Source organism: Pinus tabuliformis, chromosome 2_1 (genome assembly GCF_031772625.1).
Source record: "Pinus tabuliformis cultivar Carrire ecotype Pingquan chromosome 2_1, CPIR1, whole genome shotgun sequence".
Lineage (NCBI taxonomy): Eukaryota > Viridiplantae > Streptophyta > Pinopsida > Pinales > Pinaceae > Pinus > Pinus tabuliformis.
This window is the reverse complement of record NC_142299.1, coordinates 470,389,843-470,416,433: the sequence shown is the minus strand read 5'-3', so window position 1 is coordinate 470,416,433 and position 26,591 is coordinate 470,389,843.

The window sequence follows — 26,591 nt, the reverse complement described above, 5'->3', positions numbered from 1 at the left end:
GAACTTTCAGGTTGCTTACTAAGTGTTTGAATTTTCTTTCCTTGGGGCATCAATTACCAATATTAATGCTTTACTATGCCCTTTGAATTCCTTCAAACTAATTTTTCAAACTAAGCTTATGCAAAAAATTTTAAAAAACCTACACACCTTTTTTCACTTTGTAGGAGCTCAATATTGAATATAATGTATCTCTGTAATTTCAAATCATCTAGTTCTGAAATTACAATTTGCAGTAGCCCTTTGTGTCCTCTTTCCAATGCCACCAGTCTGATTGAATTTATATTCTCCAAGGCAGAGTTATGCACAATCTCCGAAGATGACCTGATTATAGACCTTTCCAGAAGAGTGAACTTGTATGAAGTGCCATGTGTCACTGTTTTGACCTTAGTATCTAAAAAATATACACAAGAAACTACAGTCTGTCCTCTTTCTGTAACTTCTTACGAAATTTCAATCTAATGCTCAAAACAAAATTTATGACGATTTTCCCAAGGTCACCTGTTTGGAATGTAATTTAGGAGTCTACAAAAAGGCCAACTTCCTCAGACAATATCTCCGCAAATATAGTGTGAAAAGCTCTGAAATTCAGATTCGAGGTTCACCGCAATTTCTTCTCAAATGGGTTTTTTGTTTCGCTTCTGAAACGTCACAGAAAAAAAAAAAAAAATTATAGAGAAAATTCCACGATGACTTATTTGGAGCAGCGAAACCCTAGAATCCAAAGCTCTGATACCAAATGTTATGAAACCAGCTCACAAAAAGATAGAAAAGATAGTTGAACGCCTTAGAATTCAACCTCTTCGAGGGGCCAACCTCCTTTACATTACACAAATGAACAATTCTTGGATGATACAAATGAAAAAACCTCCTTTCTATATATAGGAGTTTAAGGGGTCACAATATAACCAAGACAACCTAACAATAATAATATAAAGGCACAAAAATAACAATAGAGGGATTCTATGGGGCATAGTAACAATAATATGGGGACACTAGGGGCACAACAATATTAATAAGGGATAAAAATACAATAGTATTGGGGGCATTACTAGTATTATAGGGACCTAACACAGTAACAGAAGAGAGGACAAAAGAACAAGAGGTTGTTACTTCACCAAGTAAGACAAAAATTGACCCTCTTGATCAAATTTAAAATTTGAGAAAGGAAAAGGAGGAGTTAAATAAACAACTTTCCTTGGTTAAAGAAAAACTTCATTAAGAATGAAACTAGATTTGATATGTTGGCAGAGGATGTAGAAATGACATCATATATTGTCTCAGAAGAACTTTGTAAGGGTTTCCAACAAATCCTCGAGGAGGCTAAAATCATGTAGACTATTACTGTTTCAGTTCGAGTACAAGTGGGGGAATAGGATAAAGAATTTTTACTTTCTATTCCACAAGAACCTATTGATGACACTATTGTTACACAAGAACCAATAGTCAAATAGAAGCAGGAAGAAGAAAAACAGTATGTTAATCCCCATGAACACATTTATGATGTTGTTGTTACACAAGAACCAGTAGTTGAAATAGATCAAACTGAAAATAAAAATATTGTTGTACCACAATAACATATCAATGATGTTTTTGTTACACAAGAATCAATAGTTGATATAGAGAAGCAAGAGGAGAAAAGGGATTAGAAGGAAGATGCCGAAACAGCACCTAAAACAACTCACGTTAAATTTGAAGATTTGATGAGGGTACTAGAGAAGTGGAGAAATCAGTTCTCTTTCCCAAATATGAAGTCATATTCCTAAAGAATCACAAGCAAATAGTCAATAATAATTGCAAAATTTGTGAAAATTCAGAAGGAGAGGAATCAAGGAATGAAATAGGCGAAGGAACTGCAAGGAGAGGTTAAGTTGTTACAACAAGAAAAGGGGCTCATATATGGGATCATTAATGGATTATTGTGCACTAGGATTTATTCTCCTTGTTATCCTTTATATTTTAAATAAAAATATCTTCCAATTAACAGCCCTAAAGGAAAAGCGACCATATAAGACAAGGGAGATACACGACTTCATGGAAACATTTCGAAGTACTAATTTCTTATAACAACATTTTTTTGTGCGAGTTGTACTTACATGATCTCACATGCTTTGGGGATGAATCATTCAATACGACACCCTATGTGGGAGGTGTACAACTCAGGGCTTTTGTTTCTTTTATGCAAAATCAGATAGGCTAGAAAATTTCCCATGATACTGTAAGAACTAATGAAGAACAAGTAGATTTGTTTATTAGAGGAGAACCTGTTTCAACTAAATATTTTACGCACAAATACAATAAAATATGGTAGTTTCCTACCACTAAGATACTGTTGATGGACTACCGAGAATTATTCCAACAGAAATGCCAAAGAAATATACAAAGAATGAGAAATTGTGCCTTAGAGGGAATAAAGTTGAGATGGGATCTTTCCTGACAAGAATTAAAGAAGGGAGACCCCTATTGTTATCAAAATTTTGAGCAAGCACTTTCCATATTTCATCGGTATGTTGACTGTATTAGGAAGAGTGGTGCAGGTTAGATATGACTTAGATTTAAGTTCCCTCTTGTTTGGTTACCCACCTATCGGTATCAACATCCATATAGTATTACTAATAAGTGTTGGTAGAGATAATTGGTTATTTCTCAAGGACATTGGGTCAGAGGTGAATACATGGGAGGAAAATACAACCTCACACTTCACCCTCAGAATCGCAGGCATCAGTGGCATGAGTTTGCATGAGGACATGCAGAAGCTTAAGTTGGTGGGAGATGTTGGGTCACATAATTGTCATATTTTTCCTACTTTGTTTCCTATTTCTTTAATCTTTTTTTGACCAACAATACCATATCTTATTACTGTAACAACCCTTATTCACCTAAGTATGTCCTTTTCCACTTGTCGCTTTCTTAGTCCAATTATACTTATAATTTGACAATAGAACTACCTTCATAGGCTACTTTTTATCATAAAACTAAAGTATGGGTTGTTTCAGGTTTGGATGGTCTGTCGAAGCTTGTTGTTACAAGATTACATTTCAGTTCCATTATCAATTTGGATTAATTAAGGTTCTGGGAGTTGTTTTTGTTAAACAGATAACTGCTTAAGCATGTGTTTCCTTTACTAATCAGATTGGATCTAGGAGCGGGTCAAAGTCAAAAGAAACAACTCATCGCTTGGAGATATTTGTTAAGCATCCAGATCATTTGGTTGAGATATTTTGTAACTCTATTTGTAATTAAAGGAAATTGTTATAGTTTACCCCTTCCATGGAAATAGTTGTGTAATTGTGAACATGTCGTTTTATTTTAAGATCACTTGAGATTCAAAATATTCTCATGATGATCTTCTAATTGTAAATAAGATATATAAAATAAAATATTGTTTTCCCGTGACGGATAGAGCATAGAATTGGACAATAGGATTGGAAAGGGAAACACCAGAGCTCTATAATATCAATACTTTTATTGATGCAAATATCAAATTTTTGGTTGAATAATTTCCTCTAATTAGTTTTTGTGCTTTTTAGTGCAGCAACCCTTGCTGAGGAGGAAATGTCATCCTTCTTAATAAGGATCACTAGTTAGTTGAAGTGCAATACATAATTACATCAATATTTCTCATTTATGTGATTGTTGTTATTGTTGATATTATAGTTAATTCTTTGTGTAATTTAATTAATTGTAGTAAGATTTGGATGGTGTGAAAACTTAAGTCCTGGACTGATTCCTTAGTTGAGTGTGGCAGTTAATTATATGATTTATTGTTACAATTTGGATTTCACTTCCTTTTATGTGTGCCAATTGAATGAGTGATGGTTTTCAAAGAGTTCAGTGATAGTGGTTGAATCACATATTAAATAAATATTTATCAGTTATGTGATTGTTGTTACTAGTGATATTATAGTTATTATGTATGTAATCTAACTAATTACAATAAGCTATGGATGGTATGACAACTTAAGTCCTAGACCAGTCCCTATGTTTAGTGTGGCAGTGAATTATTTGCTTTGTTATTACAGTTTAGATTGCACTTCCTTTTATGTATGCAGATTGAATGAGTGATGGTTTTCAGGAGTGTTGTGAGATTGGTTGAATGACAAATTGCATAAATATTTATCAGTTATGTGATTGTTGTTACTGTTGTTGTTACAATTATTTCTATGTGTAATTTAATTAATTGCAGTAAGCTTTAGATGTTGTGACAACTTAAGTTCTAGATTTGTACCTTAATTTAGTGTGGTAGTGAACTATTTGCTTTGTTATTACAGTTTGGATTTCACTTTCTTTTATCTATGCAGATTGAATGAGTCATGGTTTTAAAGAGTGTTGCGAGAGTGGTTGAATGATAGATTGCATAAATATTTCTTACTTATGTGATTGTTGTTACTACTTATGTTATAGTTAATTATGTGTGTAATTTAATTAATTGTAGAAAGCTTATGGTATGGTGTGACAACTTAGGTCCTGGACCAGTCCCTCGGTTTATTGAGGAAGTGAATTATTTGCTTTGTTGTTACAGTTTGGATTGCACTTCCTTTTATGTGTGTACATTGAATGAGTGATGGTTTTCAAGAGTGTTGTGAGAGTGGTTAAATTGCAGATTGCATAAATATTTCTCAATTATGTGATTATTGTTGCTGTTGTTGTTAGAGTTAATTTTGTGTGTAATTTAATTAATTGCAATAAGCTTTGGATGGTGTGATAACTTAAGTCCTGAATCGTTCCCTTAGTTTAGTGTGGTAGTGATTATTTGATATGTTGTTACAGTTTAGAATTCACTTCCTTTTGTGTTTGAAGATTGAGTGGGTGATGGCTTTCAGGAGTGCTATGAGAGTGGTTGAATGACTACATATTGCATAAATATTTCCCATATATGTGATTGTTGTTATTGTTGGTATTCTATTTAATTTTGTGTGTAATTTAATTAATTGAAATAAGCTTTGGATGGTGTGACGACTTAAGCCCTAGATCGGTCCCTCAGTTTAATGTGGCAGTGAACTATTTTCTTTCTTGTTAAAGTTTGTATTGCACTTCATTTTGTGTGTGTAGATTGAATGAGTGATGGTTTTCAAGAGTGTTGTGAGTGGTTGAATGGAAGAGTAGCTTATTCTGCAGTATTTATTCACATTGAATCTGTGTGGATTTTGTAACAACTTTGTTGATTGCTGAGAGTGTGTGTACAATGACTTTGGGTTGAGATTAGTTTATACTAGTCATCATCTACCTTAGCATAGACTTTGCGTGATAGTATTGTAAAAATTAAAGCCTACTTGGATCAATAATTAAACGTAAGAGCGGTTCGACAAACATTAAAATGAAAATAATATAAAAATAATGAAGTTAACAAAGTTTCTAATTCAAATCATTGTGAGATACATACATTAATATTTTATTAACTTTTATGTCTTCACGAACATATGTTGATACAAAATAAATAAAAGAACCATTCAAGTAATCCTTTTTTTTGGGCCAACAATTCATACCATATCTTGAACACTTTAATGATATTGCAATAGGTAATTTGTATTGACATAAATAATAATGAATCATTTCAAAGTTTAGTCTATAAGAATCATCATTTTTTAAATAGGGATTACAAATAATTCTAAAAAATTAGAAGTCTTTGTCATTAACATCATTGTCTGCAATAATGTCATCTAGTGTATCATTGTCAATGTTCATATGATCTTTCAAGTAGTTAATATTATCATCATCCTCGTCTTGACTTGCATAATCTTCATCATCATTGAAATATGACTATAGACCATCCATATTGTTACCAGATGTATTTGGATCATCATTTTCTATACCATCCATATTGTTGTCTTCGGTAACATCATGTAACTTTTTATTGTTGTATTCTTGTGCTTGAACATAACCATCTTCAACATCATCATGGATGTTAATTTCTTGGATGTTCTCTAATTCCTCTCTCTCATTTTCTTCATCATCATTTTTTTGCTCAATATCCACTAATGCTTCATCAAATACATGCATTAATATTGGATCATAATGCATGAAAAATATGAATTTCGGGTCCAGAATATGTTCATAGAAAAATAACAACACATGAATGAGTACATACATATATTAGATGCATTAGAATACATATTGGCATATGTTTTGACTATCAAAAAGTGTGTTGCATTTCTGGCTTGAAATGGTTGGTTGTGTTGTTGATAACATACAAATAAATAACATAATTTGCCAGTTAAAAAACATTGAATATATATCTATATATATATATATATATATATATATATATATATATATATATATATATATATATATATATATATATATATATATATATATATATATATATATATATATATATATATATATATATATATAGATAAGTACTTATGCTAACTGATGTCAAAAATTGTCATACAAACGTCTTTTATTGCAAGTTTAATGGTCACATGAAAGACAACCTGTGTTGACAATTTTGTACACATTGTGTTGAAGTGTCGGTTACAAGTCATTCATTGTGTATGTTGAGGGTTTTAACCCTACTCAACCTTAAAGCAAAGAATATGTAACTTTTCATAAGGGACTTCTTAACATGTTGAGATAAGTGCCCTAGTGTTAGGTCTACATTGTTCACTTGACGAGATTGTTCTAGAAGATCTATGTACATTCTTAAGAGGGGTGTGTCCTCATGGGAGGAATTTATTTTCATTGCATGGTGGTTAAACCTTTGTAGGCTGGAAGCCACCCTCTGTGTGGTACCATGATGGTGATATTTTGTGGAAGCTCATTTCTTGAAAGTTTGGTAGTATTCATGGCATTCGAAGTGTTAATACCATGTCCATAAGCGATGATGAGCATATCCCTATTAAAAGTTGAATTCCCATGAAACCCTTAATAATCACTACAACATCAAATGTAAGGTTTCTGTAACCCATAGGAGGCACCTTGGTGGGTGGAAAGAGAGTTGGATGCCCTTCAAGAGTCCACAAATTCTTAGCAGAGGGCAGTTGAAGGGTCAACAATGCATACATGCCTAGAATTTCTTGTCTAAACGCCAATCTTTTTGTGGCCTTTTTGGAGCCTCATGAATCCCATGGAGTTGGGACAGTTAACTCCAGTGTAAGCTCAAGAGGGTTAGCACCCATTTGTGCCTTAGAAAACCATTGTAGGTCAGGAAAAGTGTCAACACAAATCTAGACATTGACACAACCACTGCAATCGATCTATGGTGAAAGGGATCGATGGAAGGATGTAAATGTATAGAGGAGGCGAGCTTGGTTGGTGACCAATGAGACTGAGGCCAAGTAGAACACACATGGTATAAAGTTCTCTCTCATCTGGCCATGGCAGAAATCAAATGCAAGAAAGTGTAGTAGCGATGGAGACAGAGGTTTATACTTATGGAAGGAGACAATCAACCCTATCTTTCATCTAGGAAGATCCCTAGTTGTGGAAGCTTGTGATCGACACTACAAAATCTCCCTTCAAGTGATTGGGAGAAGGATGATTACATGGTGCAAAGCCTCTATCCCAAAAGATTTAACTTGCATCGCAAAAGGATTCGCAAGATGACATTCGTAAGGATGAATGGGTTAATAAATCATCCTGATAGTTATGCCATTGGTCAGGGTGATTCCCACCAAACTGTGCATCCTGTAAATCCTTGTTTTGAAATGCTAATGAAAAGTGGGATGGCGTTAGATTCCACATAAGCCCAAGAACAACGGATATGGTATTGGTTGAGAGGGTGCCTTACTTGTCAGGTCTTCCCAGTGGTCTCCACCCGAGGGTGCTAGAGGGTTGCCTAAGGAAAGCGACAGGATGAAATGGGTGGGATGATGTAGGTGCAGTCTTATGGTAGGCACATCAACTCGACTACTCCACCATTGGTCAGAAGTGACCCCACTATCCGTGCAAGTTGGATGGAGGAGCCCGACGAATAACAAAGCGTAGTTGCATTAAGATTTGGATGGTGTGAAAACTTAAGTCCTGGACTGGTCCCTCAGTTTAGTGTGGTAGTGAATTATTTTCTTTGTTGTTACAGTTTGGATTTCAATTCCTTTTATGTGTGAAGATTAAATAAGTGATGGTTTTTAGGAGTATTTTGAGAGTGGTTGAATGACATATTGCATAAATATTTCTCAACTATGTGATTGTTGTTACTGTTGTTGTTATAGCTAATTTTGTGTGGAATTTAAGTAATTGTAATAAGCTTTGGATGGTGTGAAAACTTAAGTCATGGATCGGTCCCTCAGTTTAGTGTGGTAGTGAATTATTTTCTTTGTTATTATAGTTTAGAATTCACTTCCTTTTATATGTGCATATTGAAAGAGTAATGGTTTTAAGGAGTGTTGTGAGAGAGGTTGAATGACATATTGCATAAATATTTCTCATTTATGTGAACGTTGTTATAGTTTTGTTTTTTTTGTTTGTATAGGTAAGTAGATCTAAATTTTATTAAATGAAAAAAATATACAGTATTTATAGTCATAAGTTTCATCTCTACCTCAAAACGAGGAAACTAGAGAGAAAAATCAAAAGTTATCTACCCCTGAAGTGGGCAACCAAAACTTACAACTTCCAAATTGTTTCTCAAAAATTTGTGGCCATACAAATTACATAGGAGGAATGAGCCTCGTGGGTCTGGACAGTAGCCGAGGGGTGGTAGAAAATGTGAATTGCAACAAAACTGGGGGTGCCTCAATTGTAAACTTGGCACATATGGGCCAATCATGAGGGTTGATATTGCACTTATGACCACTGAGCCAAAACGGGATTATTTTGCAAGCCATCGAACAAAAAGAAGGAGAGAGAACCAACCTTGTGCTGATAAAGTGGCCGACGGATAATGCGTGCCACTGTGAAGCCAAACTAATGCTAAACTAGAGTCAGCTTGAGAGCTGCCACAAACTTGCATTGAACTAGTAGCCTCCAAAAGCTCCTCCATAACAAAACACCCATATGGGAAGGGCTAAGGGGGAGAGGGGGAGATCTTCAGTCTTCAGTGGGGGAGTGAGGGGCACAGAGGGATGTATAAGATATTTACGTGAGGGGGGAGGGATAAACTGCTAGAGGGGAGTGCGCGGGAGACATAGTTGGCGAAGGGATGTTGGGAGAGTAGTCGATATCCAAGTCTCTACCCAAATTCTTTAGGGAGGAGGGAAAGTGGCTGAAGAGTGTTGAGATATATGTCATTTGGTTGGTGGACTTGGTTTTAACAACTTCATTATCCTTTAGATGTCTATCTAGGACGTTGCAGAGGGCCCAGATGGACGAATGTCCATGGTGGGTCTCCTCTTCTTCCATGGACACCACCTTTCTGTGAATGTGATTAGGTATGTTATGATCAAATAAAGTGGCTATGGAGGTGTCATCCAAGGTGGTTTGGGGTCATCCATAGTGTCTTCCCTCACCTGGGCGATGACCTCTCCCTCTATCACCACTCATGAGTGTGATGTAGGTTAGAGAGTGTTGTGGGGAAAAGTGTCTATTCAGAACAACCCTATCCCACTAAGGTGTGATAGTGCCTTAGCAACAAATAGAGAAAACTACTTTTGTAATCTTCTTTATGAACTATAAACGAAGAGGAGTAGGATGAACCAACCTATGTCTTGCGCTAGTCCTTTGATCCAATCTCTCTCCTCTTTGACAGCTTCCAGCTACCTGCTCCCTTACTTGCCCAGCTTCACCAAGTTCCTGTAAGATCACAGAAGAAGAAAACTACACAAAGACATGGATTTATATTCATAAATAGCTTAGGATCAGATTTAAGCTAAACATACAAATGTAACAAACATCAATGATACACAAGCATGTAGGAGAAACTCAAATAGTTTTATTGATATAACAAGAAGATCCAGGAGGAGATACAACCAATGATTCTCGATCCAGCATCAACCTCCCAGCAAAGGAATCCCTTCTTCACCTCCAACAAAGCATAAATCACCCAATACTCTGATATCAATCTCAAAACCAACAGCAATTCTCTGCAATGTACAAAATTCCAGCCTCTGGATCTCTGGGATGAGGGATCCATATATAGATGTATGCAAAGAAGATGAGTCAGCTTGTCATCTGACTAGTGTCTTCTCTCTGTCAGTTCTTGCTTCCACTTGGAGACTGAGAGCCTCTTACTCATCCTTGGTCGAACTCAGTGAGGCAAGTGTCATAGGGGAAGATTCTGGAAGCTTCCATTGTCTTTCCACCTCGCGGAATGGCACTGCCATTTGTCATTTCCCACTCAACGCACCCTGGTAGTGCATTTAGGTGCGTTGCAACGCACCTAGCTAGTGTACTTGGGTGCTATGCAACGCAGGTAGCTAGTGGAGCAGCTGAAATGATCCTGATTTGACTGATTCTGAGCAGTTTCTGGTGGAGAACTTCTGGGAGAAGCTGTAATTTGTTGACCTTGTTCCTTTAGGGGTAGGAACAACACTTTTAGGGACTTAGGATCCCTTGGTTTATGGACATTTCATGCTTAGAGCTGTACGGCACAAAAATGTCTATAACAGTTGCCCCCTAAAGTATGAGGCCGTTTATCGGGTGAAATGATTTATTAGGAGGATCCGAAGTTCTTTCAATGTTGGGAGGAGACCTGTAATAAGATACAATACAATACATTATCTTCATACTATTTTTCATGATCTAGCTGAGGCGGGCATTCCCATGCTCAGCTTTATAAATTCATTTTCATGTACATAGGACAGACAATCGTCTAATGGTAGACTGATGATTCTGATAGAGCCATCATCATTTTGGTAGGATGATTATTTGTGCTGCAATGCTGTACATTTCAATGTATTTATTTTCCTGAATATATATCGCAGCCCGGATGGATGAAACTAGATCCGAGGTCTTCAATCTCGTCCGATCTTCACTCGAAGTACAAGTCGATCCATGTGAGAAATGTTTTGAAGTCGAACATGGAAAGACATCGCTTGATTACCAGTCAATGATGTAAACTGTTAACAAGCGTGAGAGGAATCACCGATAATGATGATGACCCTCAACGTACTGCAGTACAATTCACATGGTGTGAATAAAGGACTTGGCATCGGACACCACGCAAAATCTTTCGGTCGAAGGTCATTGATGTATACCTGTCGCCGGAAGTGAGAAACTTGCCATTGAGGCATGCAAGCTTCAAAGTACTGAAGGGGGTGTTCCTAGATCAACTTCTTGGATAATGAGCTGATGTCGACAAGAAGTGATCCGTCAAAGGAGGGCCTTAATGAATCCCACATCAATGACACGGAACGGAGCAAATGATTTTGATGGAGGTGAAAACAATCTGATGATATATGGTTCAGGATGGCAGTCATGAAAGAATGAAGTATAATGTATGGTAGTGGATGGGACACAGTGACTTCTCTGAATGACTTCTCTTGAACATATCGACGACACTTATGTGATGGATTGGTAGCATTTACCCCAAATGTGGATGGTATGGCGTGACCATGGTGATGTGACCGGTGAATGAAACAACCCAACCCGACTCAGGCACGGAGTGGAAGTGTCATGTTCAAGAGCGACTTGCTACCAATAAAGGTTCTTTGAGTTTTTCCCAATTTTTCCCCAGTCATTGCTGACCAGTACCTCTTTATTTTTGTCAAGCTTGAGGAGGATAACATATGCTTGTTCTATAATTTTCCCTTCGGGCAAACCCATTGCTGTGTTTTAACGAGCCTAGCGATAGTGAAACTCGTTCTCGTCTAAAGACAAGTTTGTCGCTATTAATCTTTTTAACGAGTCTAACGACAAAGATAACTCGATCCTTTTCATTTTTAGAGAGTCTGAAAAGGTACCTAAAGTTAACTCCGAAATTCCTTTTTCGTCATCTAATCCCTTAAGTCCAAAAAAGTATAAAACAATACAGAAGGGATGAATTTTCGATAGTTTTAACGAGCCAAATAAAACAAGCGCTCGATCTTTTTGTGCAATAATCCCTCAGGTCCAAAAAGATTAAAATCTAGTGGAGGGATAGCACTTCCGGTCGCTTTAACGAGTTGTAAGGCCAAAACTCGGTAATCTTTTCATATTTTATGAGTCAGATGAAAAGAGCTTAAAGAATACTTGTCTTTTGAGGAACGAGTGATAAAATGGGTAGCAGCTGATTCCAGGTAAGGTTTGGAATTTTCCAATCACGGCAGTGTCACAAGGATGGCTAGTGAAATCACTCTTCGCAGCTGTTCATCAAAATGGGTAAACAATCAAATGGAGGTGAATGATCGGCCAATGGAAAAGTGGAGGTGACGGTGCAAACACGACCAAGGCTTTAATGGCTGATAATGCTACATTCACGGTGGTTATTTACCGGAGGATAGTTCATTTTTTAACGAGCTTAAACGCGGATTGAAACACCTGCTCATGTCTTATGTTTATTTTTTAACGAGCTTGAACTATGTGCTAAAACTGCTCGATTATCCAGTCATATGATAAGAATGTCTCATATAAAAACGACAACTTTTAGATTTTTGCCCCACATCCTTTCTTTATGCAAGTTAGGAAACGACTAATCCAAAAAACAGATAAATAACCGCTCTTTGCTTGCACTCCAAAAGGTTTGCATGCCCCCGGGTATAAAATATGGTTTCAAGGTTACCCCTCAATTTGCAGACAAAACATTTGTTCTATCAGGAAAGGCCTACCTCTTACAGGTTACCAAAGATTGCTCTATTCGCGGTGCAAATAAAACACTTCCTCGGCGATGTTTACCGAGATAAACAAAGGTGAGTGATGACGCGTGATAATTCACATAACTTTGACAAGAGAATATTATTCTAGAATAACCCTTCTTCCAATCACGGAAGGGGTACAGACTAGTCATATTCTCCCGCGGAAACCTACTCTATACCTGAAGTTTTCCTGCCGAAGCAGACCAGGATGCATGCCCCCTGGGTTTCAGTCATATCCCTCCGAATTACTCGCGCTCATCGGGAGGACGGACTGGGGGTTGAGACATTTCTTGCGTGAAGAGACCATTTAGGGATGGTATATGACTATTTGCTATGCGTGATCCGGGAAATGAAAGCTGGTCCACGAGATTTACCACTCTTCCTTCATGCGGAAAACACATTACTCTAAAGAGTGAGGAGACGATGGCTCCCATGCAATAAATATAGTCTCGTCCAAGGAGTAGATTATAATCCAAGGGTCCCTGAACTACCATTACATTCATTTGAACTGTCTTCCCTCTCAATGTTATGGGCACATTGGGAAGGATCCCTAAAGGTCGACTGGTTCCTTTATCAAAGCCTATCAGATTTCTCATCTCAGGCAAAAGTGATGGCGAACCAAGCGCTTTCCAAGCAGTAGAGGAAAGGATACTCACAAAAGCCCCCTCATCTATGATGGTACCAGCCATGACCATTCTATATATTTTGACGTTAATTCGGAATGGTATGCTTGCTGGTAAACGGGGTCTGCCTAGTTGATTCCAGTCGAAGGAGACAACTAGGCTGCTTGGAGGTGGGACCGAGTAGACGGCCGGGTATGGCTCTGATGAACTTCCTTCCCGTGGTAAAGGAATGGGTAGATTGCCCCCATGTTCGTCAGAGTCTATGTTGATGAAGAGAATTTGGATGGTGTCATCCTTGTTCTCTTCAGTGACTGTATCATTCGAAGATAAAACCTCTGAAGGCAAGACCGGGTCAACTGCCGCCTCGACCTTTTGACTTTCGTCTGGTATGGATTCAGCTGGTTTATCTTCAATGACAGGCGCTTCAGCCGACCACTTGAGCGGGCCAGCTGGATTCTCAACTAACGAAGGACTCGGCAAGAGTTTTTTATATCCAGGAGGAAGTCGTAACGGTGAAACTGGACGATCATCCAAAACTCTTTTAGCTTCGTCTAAGAAGGGACAACGGTGGATGGCGTGATCGCCTTCGCACAGTTTACAGGGAGATCTAGCTCTCCCTTTTTGTCCTGGGGCTTCACTTTCGCTAGTTGACGGTGTGCTTTCAACATGATTATCAGAGGTTGATGACACCAGATTGTGCAAACGGGGAGACCAGTCCCTTAGTATCTGAGGGATGTAAGGACAATCTCTGTGAAAGTGGTCTCCCTTGCAAATGACACATGGCGATTTAGGCCTGGTCAGTGCAGTGTGTGGATTTTCGTTAGACGATACTTGTTTCCCCCCATTCGCCTTTGGCTCCTTCTTCTTCTTCTCTTTCTTCTTCTTTTCCTTCTTCTCCTTAGGAACTTGACTTTTGGCTTTGCCAGCCCCATCAAGCGAAGAGGAAGGAGGAGAAGAAGAATTAGAGGAAGTAGAAGGTTGGTGGGTAACTCTGGATTCGTCTAATTGCCGATTCAATTGTTCAGGAATAGTGGTGTTCTGAACGACATTGGTTGAGAAGAGCCATACTGGCAAGCCAATTGTCAGTCCTGGAAGCGACAATGTGGCCATATGGGGTGCACCAACATCTCCCCAAGAGGAGAAGGGACTAGGATTTCCACCAAGGGGAATTCCTTGGTTGGTAGACTCCATTTTCTCAACCCAAGATCAACGTAGGAAAGGGGTAATGAATATTCCGTTTAAAATAAATTTTTAGACGCTTTAGACACAACTTGTTTTTTCAATTTTAAAGAGTCGAGAAAAAACAAAAGATGACTCTAGTCTCCTTCGATTTTTAATGAGCCTGAAGTGACAAGTGCTCAGATGGACCTTTTCCGTTAAGGAGTCTGAAAAGGAACGAAAGGGACTGCTCTGGAGATCTAGGTAGAGGGAGTACCAAACCAATCACAAAACTGCAGAATACGTTTTACGGTACGACAGTCAATCTTCCCGAATGCTGTGTTCGGTGAATTGTGATCAGTAGGGCGGCCGACACGGCTTCCTATGGATAAAAGGTTTTAAGCCTATAGGGGTCTCCCAATATATACTCGACGGTACGTGGGAGCACAAGTTCGTACTGGCACTTATTGTCTCACAGTGGAGGAATCACCCAACCATCAGTGAGGACAACAGTTACCAGGCTTTACGACGCCGGAATACGTCTCTAGCCTAGACCTCTATGTTGTGCGTTAAGTTCCAAAGCGTTGTTAGATTCATTCAATTTATTTTAAGTTGATCTTTCTTATGAAGTTTGCCTTTTGGGTTCACCACGAGATGTAGATTTAATTCCTAAATGCAATCTAAAGATGATAAGAAGATCTTTTATCTCTTTTCAACAATGAAAATCCTAGCTACAAGGGGAAAAGAAAGACACAATATTTTCTCAAAGAGAAAAGAGCACACTGTAAATGCACTTTTCCTAAATCAAGCCATACAAACTATCAATATGCAAATGCACATGTGCATGTATTTGTTTTTCACTTTCTTAATATTGATGCCTAAAAAGAAAGTTGATGTACAAATCTGAATTTGCTTTCAAGTGAAAAACACAAACAAGCTTCTTTCGAAATCAAAAAGGTAGAGATGATTACGACACTTTACGATTTTCGAAATAAATACTCGTTTCGACACTAGAAAGTCACAAACTCAAACCAAAGGCAAAAGTAAAAGCATAATCGACTGTCAACAGCAAATTAACTTTCTCCTAAGACCAAAATCGACAATTACGACAGATCTAAATCAAAGGACAACAGTATGACTATTTTACTTTTGCAATGGAAAACTGTAAATGATGCCACAAACACACAAAAACACCTACAGTCTTTTTGTACAACGGAGGCGGAATTAAGGCAAAGAAAAGGATTTTTCAGACAGGCACACACACTCATCACAGGCTGCAAAAATCAGAGATAGAACTGGACAAAATGAAGCAAAGAACCTCAGCTGCACAGGGCAAGGTTGATCAGCGCACCTGTTACACAGAGAAACTGAATTGCAGCGTAGGTAGCCCTCTCGGGACCTGCGTTGAAATGCAAAACCTCTTCACAGAGCCTGCGCTGGGGCAGAAACGAGAATTCAATCCGGGTTTTGGGTCACGGTTTGCAGTTTAAGCTATGGTTTTTGGCCGAGTAAAAGCAATCAGTAATGTACAATCAGAGGGATGATTTAAAGGAGGTCTAAGAGCTATCACAAAGGGCAATCAGATCATTTGTGAATCAGTTGTTCAAATCATAAACAGATCCAGTGAATGGATTGAAGTAGTAGGTGTCTACTTTGCATTTGTAAATGGCAAATGCAGTTCGATTGCTACTTCTAAGTCTATGAAACAAACAGCAAGAGAAACACAAATAAACTAATTAGAAAATCGTCCCCAGCGGAGTCACCATTTTGTTGTGGGGAAAAATGTCTACTCAGAACGACCCTATCCCACTAAGGTGTGACAGTGCCTTAGCAATAAATAGAGAAAACTACTTTTGTATTCTTCTTTATGAACTATAAACGAAGAGGAGTAGGATGAACCAACCTGTGTCTTGCGCTAGTCCTTTGATCCAATCTCTCTCCTCTTTGACATCTTCCAGCTACCTGCTCCCTTACTTGCCCAGCTTCACCAAGTTCCTGTAAGATCACAGAAGAAGAAAACTACACAAAGACATGGATTTATATTCATAAATAGCTTAGGATCAGATTTAAGCTAAACATACAAATGTAACAAACATCAATGATACACAAGCATGTAGGAGAAAATCAAATAGTTTTATTGATATAATAAGAAGATCCAGGAGGAGATACAACCAATGATTCCCGATCCAGCATCAACCTCCCAGCAAAGGAATCCCTTCTTCACCTCCAACAAAGCATAAATGACCCAATACTCTGATATCAATCTCAAAACCAACAGCAATTCTCTACAATGTACAAAATTCCAGCCTTTGGATCTCTGGGATGAGGGATCCATATATAGATGTATGCAAAGAAGATGAGTCAGCTTGTCATCTGACTAGTGTCTTCTCTCTGTCAATTCTTGCTTCCACTTGGAGACTGAGAGCCTCTTACTCATCCTTGGTCGAACTCAGTGAGGCAAGTGTCATAGGGGAAGATTCTGGAAGCTTCCATTGTCTTTCCACCTCGCGGAATGGCACTGCCATTTGTCATTTCCTGCTCAACGCACCCTGGTAGTGCATTTAGGTGCGTTGCAATGCACCTAGCTAGTGTACTTGGGTGCTATGCAACGCAGGTAGCTAGTGGAGCAGCTGAAATGATCCTGATTTGACTAATTCTGAGTAGTTTCTGGTGGAGAACTTCTGGGAGAAGCTGTAATTTGTTGACCTTGTTCCTTTAGGGGTAGGAACAACACTTTTAGGGACTTAAGATCCCTTGGTTTATGGACATTTCATGCTTAGAGCTGTAAGGCACAAAAATGTCTATAACAGAGAGGTGCAAGGATGAGGTCAGAGGAAGCGGTGAGGATCACGAGGGAAGGCAACCAGAGGAAGACTAGCAGGGAGACCAAGTAGTTGTGGGATAAAGAGCATCGATTGGTAGGGTGGCCTGTGCATTCCAAGGAGAGGGGATGGGTGCAGTAATGAGGCTAGGTGTTTTCCATGAACTGAAAGACACCTTCCACGTGCATGCAACCATTAGTATGTTAGGAAGATCACCCTTAGGTCACCCAAATCTGGGGGACTACTGATATTTTAGTTAATTCTATGTGTAATTTAATTAATTGTAGTAAGCATTGGATCATGTAACAAATTAAGTCCTGGAGCGGTCCCTCAATTTAGCATGGTAGTGAATGATTTCCTTTGTTGTTACAATTTGGATTGCACTTCCTTTTATGTGTGCAGATTGAATGAGTGATGGTTTTCAGGACTGTTGTGAGAGTGGTTGAATGATAGAGTAGCTTACTCTTCAATATTTCTTTGCAATGAATCTATGTGGAGTGTGTAACAACTTTGTTTATTTTTTAGAGTGTGTGTGCAATGACTTTGGGTTGATATTATTTTATTATAGTCATCATCTACCTTAGTTTATACTTTGTGCGACAGTCTTGTAAAAACTAAATCCTACATGGATCGATAATTAAATGTAAGAATGGGTCGACCAACATTAAAATTAAAACAGTATAAAAATAATGAAGTTAACAAAGTTTCTTATTCAAATCATAATGAGATGCATGCATTAATATTTTATTAACTTTTATTTCTTCATGAACATATGTTGATACAAAATGAATGGAAGAAGCATTCATGTAATCCTAAATTTTTTTTTCCAACAATTCATACCATATCTTGAACATTTTAATGATATTGCAATGGGTAATTCGTATTGACACAAATAATATTGAAGCATTTCAAAGTTTAGGCTATAAGTATCATCATTTCTTAAACATGGATTACAAATAATTTTGAAAATTTAGAAGTCTTGGTCATTAACATCATTGTCTGCAACAATGTCATCTAGTGTATCATTGTCAATGTTCATATGATCTTTCAAGTAGTTAATATTATCATCATCCTCGTATTGACTTGCATCATCTTCATCATTATTGAAATCTAACTGTAGACCATCCATATTGTTACCAGATGTATTTGGATCATCATTTTCTATACCATCCATATTATTGTCTTCCATAACATCATGTAACTCTGTATTTTTGTCTTCTTGTGCCTGAACATAACCATCTTCAACATCATCATGGATGTCAATTTCTTCGATGTTCTCTAATCCCTCTCTCTCATTTTGTTGGCCATCATTGTTTTGCTTAGTATCCACTAATTCATCATAAAACACATGCCTTGATTTTGGATCATAATGTATGACAAATATCCATTCCGAGTCCAGAATATCTTCATAGAAATACCTACACATGAACGAGTACATACATATATTATATATTATAACAATTTTATTTATTAATAAACACATGTATATATTCACAATAAACAATGTATTAATAGAGTATTGATAAATATCGCTTCTAATTTTTTGAGTTAAAGAAATACCCACTCACAATGAATTGGTAGAACATAAGGGTCCTTATCCTTTGGTACGAAATTTGAGGAATCTATAGAAAACAATCCACTATAGGTATTATGTATTCATGTCATCTCAAATTCTTCACACCATATACATTTAAAAATAAAACATTTAAAAGAATGGTAAGCTAACTCATAATTTCTTGTATTTTCCAAACATATTGTAGATTCACTTCAATAATATTCTTACCTTTCGAGCTTGATTGACTGGATTGCTTGAAGTTAAGCATGATGCAACAATCAAAGGATTGTCTCTTTAGATCTACACATTCTACATGATAATTCCGAACATATGCCAACATTGCTGGATATTTCCTTGTCTGTGAAAGACCATTTATTTCGGTTAAAAAAATATAATGACAAATATTAAAATAGTTAAAAATGTCAAAACTGTAAGGAAACAACATTCTGTAAAATTCTGAATGTACCTTTCTTTAACATCCTATAGAAATGTTGATTTCATCTTCTATTATGTTTGAATCTATACCTGCATCTTCTATTTGATTTTGACTTTTTTTCAGTAACTCATTCTAGTGTGCAATCTTTGGCCCATTCCCCTTGCAGATCAATAGGAAATGGGGTATTCCTTGGATTCGACCTCTTAAATTATCTCCTTTATTCCAACACTTCTCTCTTTTTATCATACAAATCATTCCATTTGTTCATAAAATTCCATGTGGTAGAGAATTAACTTGTCGAGTATAGCACTTTCGTCTACACCGGTTACATGTCAACATGCTTATTTCAAACTCCAAAGGCCATGTTGTTAATTTAACAAATAAATTACAAAGTAAATCAATGATTGCAATAAGAAAAACCACAATGACCACGATTTTACTTACTAATTTCTACTTGAACACCATTAGATTGTGGTTTTTCTCCATCAATAATATCTAATGCTCATTCTTTATCTCAGAAGCATGGCCCATATTTGAAATCCTTACCAAGGAATTCACATATGAAGAAAAATGCTTCATTCAATACATACCCTTCAGCCATGCAACCCTCTAGATGTGCCTTTTGTCGGACATATATTTTTAGAGTTTTCATATACCTCTCAAAGAAAAACATCCACCTCGTCGATACAACACCCACCAATTACATGTCATTTACTGGGTATATAAGTAAATGAACTTGTAGGTCCATGAAACTTGTAGGGAGCTCCTTCTCAAATACACATACAATTTCTGCAATTTCCTCCTTCCATTTTGGCACTTCACATTCATGGATATCCTTGGGTGTCACCCACCTAATATAATAATACTAAATTAATATGAACCTTTAGGAAAAAATTAAAATGCAATACAATATCTCTATGTCCCTTACATATGAACATTCCATACCGCATACCTTGCAAATGCTGAAAATTGACTTATGGTATTCCTCAATTCAATGGCAAGACATGGATCCCTCCTAATTTCCAATGGCATGATACGTTGTCAAACACATTTATCAAGGATCATCATTAATTATTTTTGTCACATAATAGAATATTAGAATATATTTAGTACCTAATAAATTTTACCAATAAATGTTAAAATGATGATATATAATACCTTCATAAAATTATGAAAATCACATGTTTTAAATCTTGTGATATGTTCATCAACTGTAAAAGTTTTATTTAAAGATCACCCATAGATAGTAGGTGTCCTTATTGAATGTATGACATTTTTTAATTGGTGTAGATCTTTCTTTTTCAAAATCCATGGAGCTTTTGCATATTTTCGTTTCCCTGTTTTGCCACAAATGTTTTCTATCAAATTTGGTACGCGAAAGAGCAATATCTTTCCTCGAAAGCAAGGTGTCCTTCTCCTTCCCTGTTATATGTTGGAATTTTGAATCTAGGACATTTTTGAAGATAAGTTCATGGGATTTAATAGGTGATATATTAATAGATCCTTCCAACATAGGAGCTCATAAAATATGGATTTCCTTTTCATCCCTTATGCAATCTTAATTACAACTTGTACTAGTTCTTCAATAGAATCAGCCCTGTAAAAAAAAGTCTCGACAGACTTTCAATTCAGCATCTTAATACTTCTTAAGCCAATAAGTTGGACCCATAATCATGGGAGGGCATTTATTTTCCACTTTTCCATCAAAAATATTCTTATGGAGGTTTCTAAACCTATGATTTGGTGGTAGAAAAAACCAATTGTTTTCATAAATAAATTTATGAATGTCTTTAGAATATCACCCTTGAAATTGTTCAGCACATCTTGGACATGCAAATATCCCCTTTGTTTGAAGATCTGCAATTCAATAAGGTTAATAACATCAAAATAATAGTATAAAATTGTTGGGTATTTTGTATATTTGGTCAAGGGAACTATGATTATGTTCTAATCCACGGTCAGTGGATTGAGGTTTATGAATTCTTAGACAGATATATATATATATATATATATGAACTACGATTATGTTCTAATCCATGATCAGTCGATTGAGGTTTATGAATGATTCCACACACACACACACACACATATATTGTAACATTGAAAGGAATATAATGAAAAATCCATTTGGTAGTCCCGATTTTGGGATCCAAGGGAAAATCTCTGTGTATATTTGTTTTTATGTTCTCGCCATTATATATTTTCTACTTTAAGAATTTATTTGTTGGTTATTTTGGCACAAGGTTAAAACCTACATTTGGTATCAATGGTTGTTTCGGCTTCAAGGAGATGCCTTTGTTGTTGAGGGGTTTGCTCAGGCCTGTGGTAGACCATGTTCAATGGGATATTTATAGGATGAATTCTTATGGTGAAAGGAGATGACAAATAGTGGAAATATAGAGATCAAGAAATTCGATGGATAAATTTTTTAGTTGTGGAAGCTCAATATGGAAGATTTGTTGGTAGACAAATATTAGTGGATCATTTTAGATCCGGGTATGGCGTCAACTGGAATGTCGGTAGAATATTAGGAAAAGTTGGATAAGTAGATGAAGAGCACAATACGATTGTGTCTCTCAGATTCATTGTTATTCAATGTATCAGGGGATGCTATGACAAAGGCTTTGTAGGAAAAGATAGGGACTTTGTGTCAATCTAAGTCTCTGATGAAAAAATTGTTCCTACGGGAAACATTGTATAGCCTAAGTATGAAGGATGGAGACTCAGTGAAATAGCATATGAATTCCTTTAATACTGTGGTAATTCAGTTGTCATCTATTGATATTAAAATTTTAGATGAAGATAAGTGCATCAATCGGTTGTGTTCTCTACCAAACTCGTGGGATAGTTTGGTTGATGTTATAGGTAGCAATACACCTACCTTGAACTTTGATGAAATAATCTCATCCTTGTCGTCAGAGGAGATGAGATGGAAAGATATGGACAGACAAAATGGAGATGCCTTATCTATAAGAGGACGGTCCCAGAACATAAAAACAAATAAGTCCTCAAGTGGGACATCTATATCTAGAGGGAGATATAAATCTCCAAGAAAACCTGTAAGGGTATGTTGGAAATTTGAAAAAGAAGGGCACTACAAAAATGATTGTAAATCTAAAGCTCCTAAGAAAGGAAAGGGATCTGATGATGCTCCTATTTTAGATGAAAAAACCACCTGAGATGAAAGTGGGAATGTGTACTTGGCTTCTTCTGCAAGTACACATATAGATCATGAAGCATGATTGATTCAAGCATGTGCATCCTTTCACTTCACTACCCATAGGGAGTTGTTTTGTGAGTATGAGAGATATGATGGTGGTGATGTGTTCTTAGCAGATGGCAGGAATGTTAGAATCATTGGACATGGAAAAGTCAAGCTGTAGTTGCAAGGTTGAAGGATTGGAACACTTCCTAGTGTTTTTCTTATTCCTGCATTGGCCTTAAGTCTTATTTTTGTAAGCAAGATATATGATGTAGGTGTAAAAATAGTGTTCGAGAAAGAAACTTGCAAGATGGTCCAGGGAAAACTGGTATTAATGCGAGGAGTTCAGAACAGAACTTTTTACAAGATTCTGGGTAGCATTGTTATTGATGAGTGCAACAGTTTTGTGGTTCCTAAAAGTGGAGCCTAAAATCTAGTGGTTTATGGAGAAAAGACCATGCTATGGCATGAAAGGCTTGGACATATTCATAAGGGCCTTCGAACACTACATGGTAATGGTATGGTAGAAGGCGTGTCTAATTTCTCTCTAGATCTTGATTTATATGAACATTGTGTATATGCCAGGAAGAAAAATCGGGTGAGTTTCCCCATAGGTTCTAAGAGGGCAAAAGGGATATTAGAGCTTGTGGAGAGTGATGTGTTTGTATCTATGTCAGTTCCATCACTAGTAAGTCTGTGTACTATGTCTCATTTATAGATGACTTCTCGATGAATATATGGATATATTTCCTCAAGAATAAATCTGAAGGCTTTGACATGTTTAAATAATTTAAGGATTTGGTGGAAAATGAGACAAAGAAGAAGATTAAGGTATTGAGGATAGATAATGGTGGAGAGTTGTACAAGAAGGAATTTGAAGAGTTTTGTAAGAAGTGTGGTATAACACAATATAAGACTACTCCGTACACACCTCAGAAAAATAGATTTGTACAAATAATGAATATGACATTAATGGAAATAGCAAGAAGCATGCTCAGTGGTGTCGAGTTAGGACGAGAATTCTAGGCAGAGGTAGTGGAGATTGCATGTTACCTGTTTAATAGATCACCTTCATAAACATTGGAGGATAAGACTCCACATGAGGTATGGATTGGTAAGAAACCCTCTCTTTCACATCTTAGGGTATTTGGTTGTGATGCATATGTACATGTTTCAAAGGATAAAAGAACCAAGTTGGATAATAAATCTGAAAGGTGCATCTTTATTGGGTATAAGGATGGTTTAAAAGGTTATAATATTTGGAACCCATAAACAACGAAGGTTGTATACAACTGAGATGTGGTGTTTAGAGAGGTGAAGGATGTTATTAAACATGAATTCCTACCAAAGGAACCTAAGAAGATAGAGTTTGAGCTAAAGGAGGAAGAATCAGAATCTACAGTAGAACAATAATCAAAATAGGAAGAGCCACACACTCTAGTTTTGAGAAGATCAGTTCAAGAGAGAAGACAACTAGAGAGGTATAGTTCATCTTATTTCTATTCAAATTTTTATTTATCTATTACTAATGATGATCCTAGAACTATCAAGAAGGCAGTGGATTTAGAGGATGGAAAACTCTGGGAAGAGGCCATGGTTGATGAAATGGCATCTTTGGAAAAAAATGAAGCTTGGGATCTGGTGGAGTTGTTAGCTAGAAGGAAACCCATTGGCAGCAAACGGGTGTTTAAGAAGAAGATGAATATAGAAGGCAAGGTGGAGAAATACAAAACTAGGTTGGTAGCAAAAGGTTATTCCTAGGTGTCGAGAATTGATTTTGGTGATATTTTTTCTCCTGTTACCAAGTTAGCTTCTATTATATTAATTTTATCTATTGTTGTTGCTTTTGATTTTGAGGTAAAAGAGATGGATGTGAAGACAACATTTCTTGATGGGGATCTGGAAGAAGAGATCTACATGAAGCAACCTAAAGGTTTTGTAGTGAAGGGTAAGAAAAAACTAGTATGCAGGTTAAAAAAGTCATTGTATGGGTTAAAACAATCACCAAGGATGTGGTATCAGAAATTTGATACATATATACAGGGACTTGGATTCACAAGAATAAAATCAAATCACATTGTATGTTAAATTAATTGGTGACCATGTTATTTATTTGGTCTTGTATGTGGATGATATGTTGTTGATTGGAAATAAAAAATAAATTTTCTAGGATTTGAAGACCCAATTTTCCTCCAAATTTGACATGAAGGATCTTGGTGATGTAAACTATATTTTGGGCATGTAAATGAAAGGAGATCAAGCAAAGAGGAATATCTAATTAAACCAGAGGAAGTATGTTGAGACAATATTGTAGAGATTAAATATGTAGGATAGTAAACTGGTGAAGGTTCCTATTCCTGTATGTGTAAATTTATCTGTTGAATACTGTCCCAAGAAACAAGAAGAGGAAGAGGACACGTCCTATGTTCCATATGTTAGTGCAGTTGATAGCATGATGTACGCAATGGTCTATACTAGATTAGACATTTCACATGCAGTGGAAGTATGGAGCAGGTTTATGTCAAAACTAGGGAAGGATCATTAGATAGTAGTGAAGCGTGTTTTCAAGTTTTTGCGTGGCAAGATAGACTATGGTTTATGCTACTAAGGAATACCAGGATAGGATATATTTTTTGATATCCATGTCTTTCTTGATGCATACTGGGCTAGAGATCTGGATAAGAGAAGATCTATAAGTGGGTATGTGTTTAACCTATTTGGAAGAGCAGTCAGTTGGATGAGCAAAAGATAGTCTCTAATGGCACCTTCAACTATAGAGGTTGAATATATAGCAACAACTCATGCAAGCAAGGAATTAGTTTGGTTGCAAAGATTGTGTTCAAGTATGGGGTTGGTAAAATGAGCTATAAGGATATACTATGACATCCAAAGTGAAAATTTCTTAGAAAATAACCATGCTTATCTTTCAAAGACAAAGCACATTGATGTTCAATATCACTTTGTGAGGGATATGGTTGAAGAGAAAAAGGTGTTGTTGGTAAAGGTGGACACTTTGAAGAATGTTGCAAATACATTGACAATTTTTGTGAGCAATGAGAAGTTTTCTTGGTGTAGAGAAAGAATGGGCATTGCAAGGTTGGACCAATGAGTAAACTCTCTTGTGACCCCCTGTGTGGAAAGAAAAAAAAGTGGGATAATGTTGGGTATGTGTTATGATCTTTCCATGACTAGATCCACGTGTTGTACATTGTGTTGGGCATAGCAAGGGGGTGGAAACCCCCCCTATCGAGGGGTCTGTAGGGGGTGGTAGCCCTCCTACATGGGGTTCAGGGCACGACTCGAGTTATCTTTTTTTATGAGGACCCAATAATAGTGGGGCAGACCCAAGGATTGGGGAAAAACCCAAAGATGATGGGTGGATCTACCCATGGTTTTGAGCATGGGGTTTACACATGCTTTTGGGCATGATGATTTTCTACCTATGGTATTTTGTAGATCTGGTCAAGGGAACTACGATTATGTACTAATCCAGGGTCAATGGATTGGGGTTTATGAATTTTTTTACATGTATATATATGTATTGTAACATTGAAAGGAATATAATGAAAAATCAATCTGGTAACCCCGGTTTTGGGATCCAGGGGAAAATCTCTGTGTATATTTATCTTATGTTCTCGCCATTATATATTTTTCTATTTTAAGAATTTGTTTGCATGTAATTTATGTATACGGTTAAAACCTACAAAAACTAAGTGTGAAATTTGGGATGACAATAAATTATGAGCGTAAATAGGTAAAACAAATTATATTACCAGAAAAATAACCAAGTATTAGGAAATCATGAATTGTCCAACATAGCACACCATACAATATGAAGGAACTATTTGATGGAGTATGTGATATGTGATACATTCTTATACCTTTCCATAACAGTTTCATCTCATCAATAAAAGACGCAAGATAAACATCCAAGTTTTTAAAGATATGTTTTCCTAAAACAATGAGAGTCATCATAAGATGTTCCTTTCTAACACTCATCCATGGGGGAATATTGTATAATACTAATCCAATTGGAAAAACACTATAATTTGAGCTCATGAAAGAGAATGGACACACTCTATCAATTGCAAGACCAAACTTGATACTACATGGTTCATCTTTGAATTTTGTTGGCCATTTTTCCT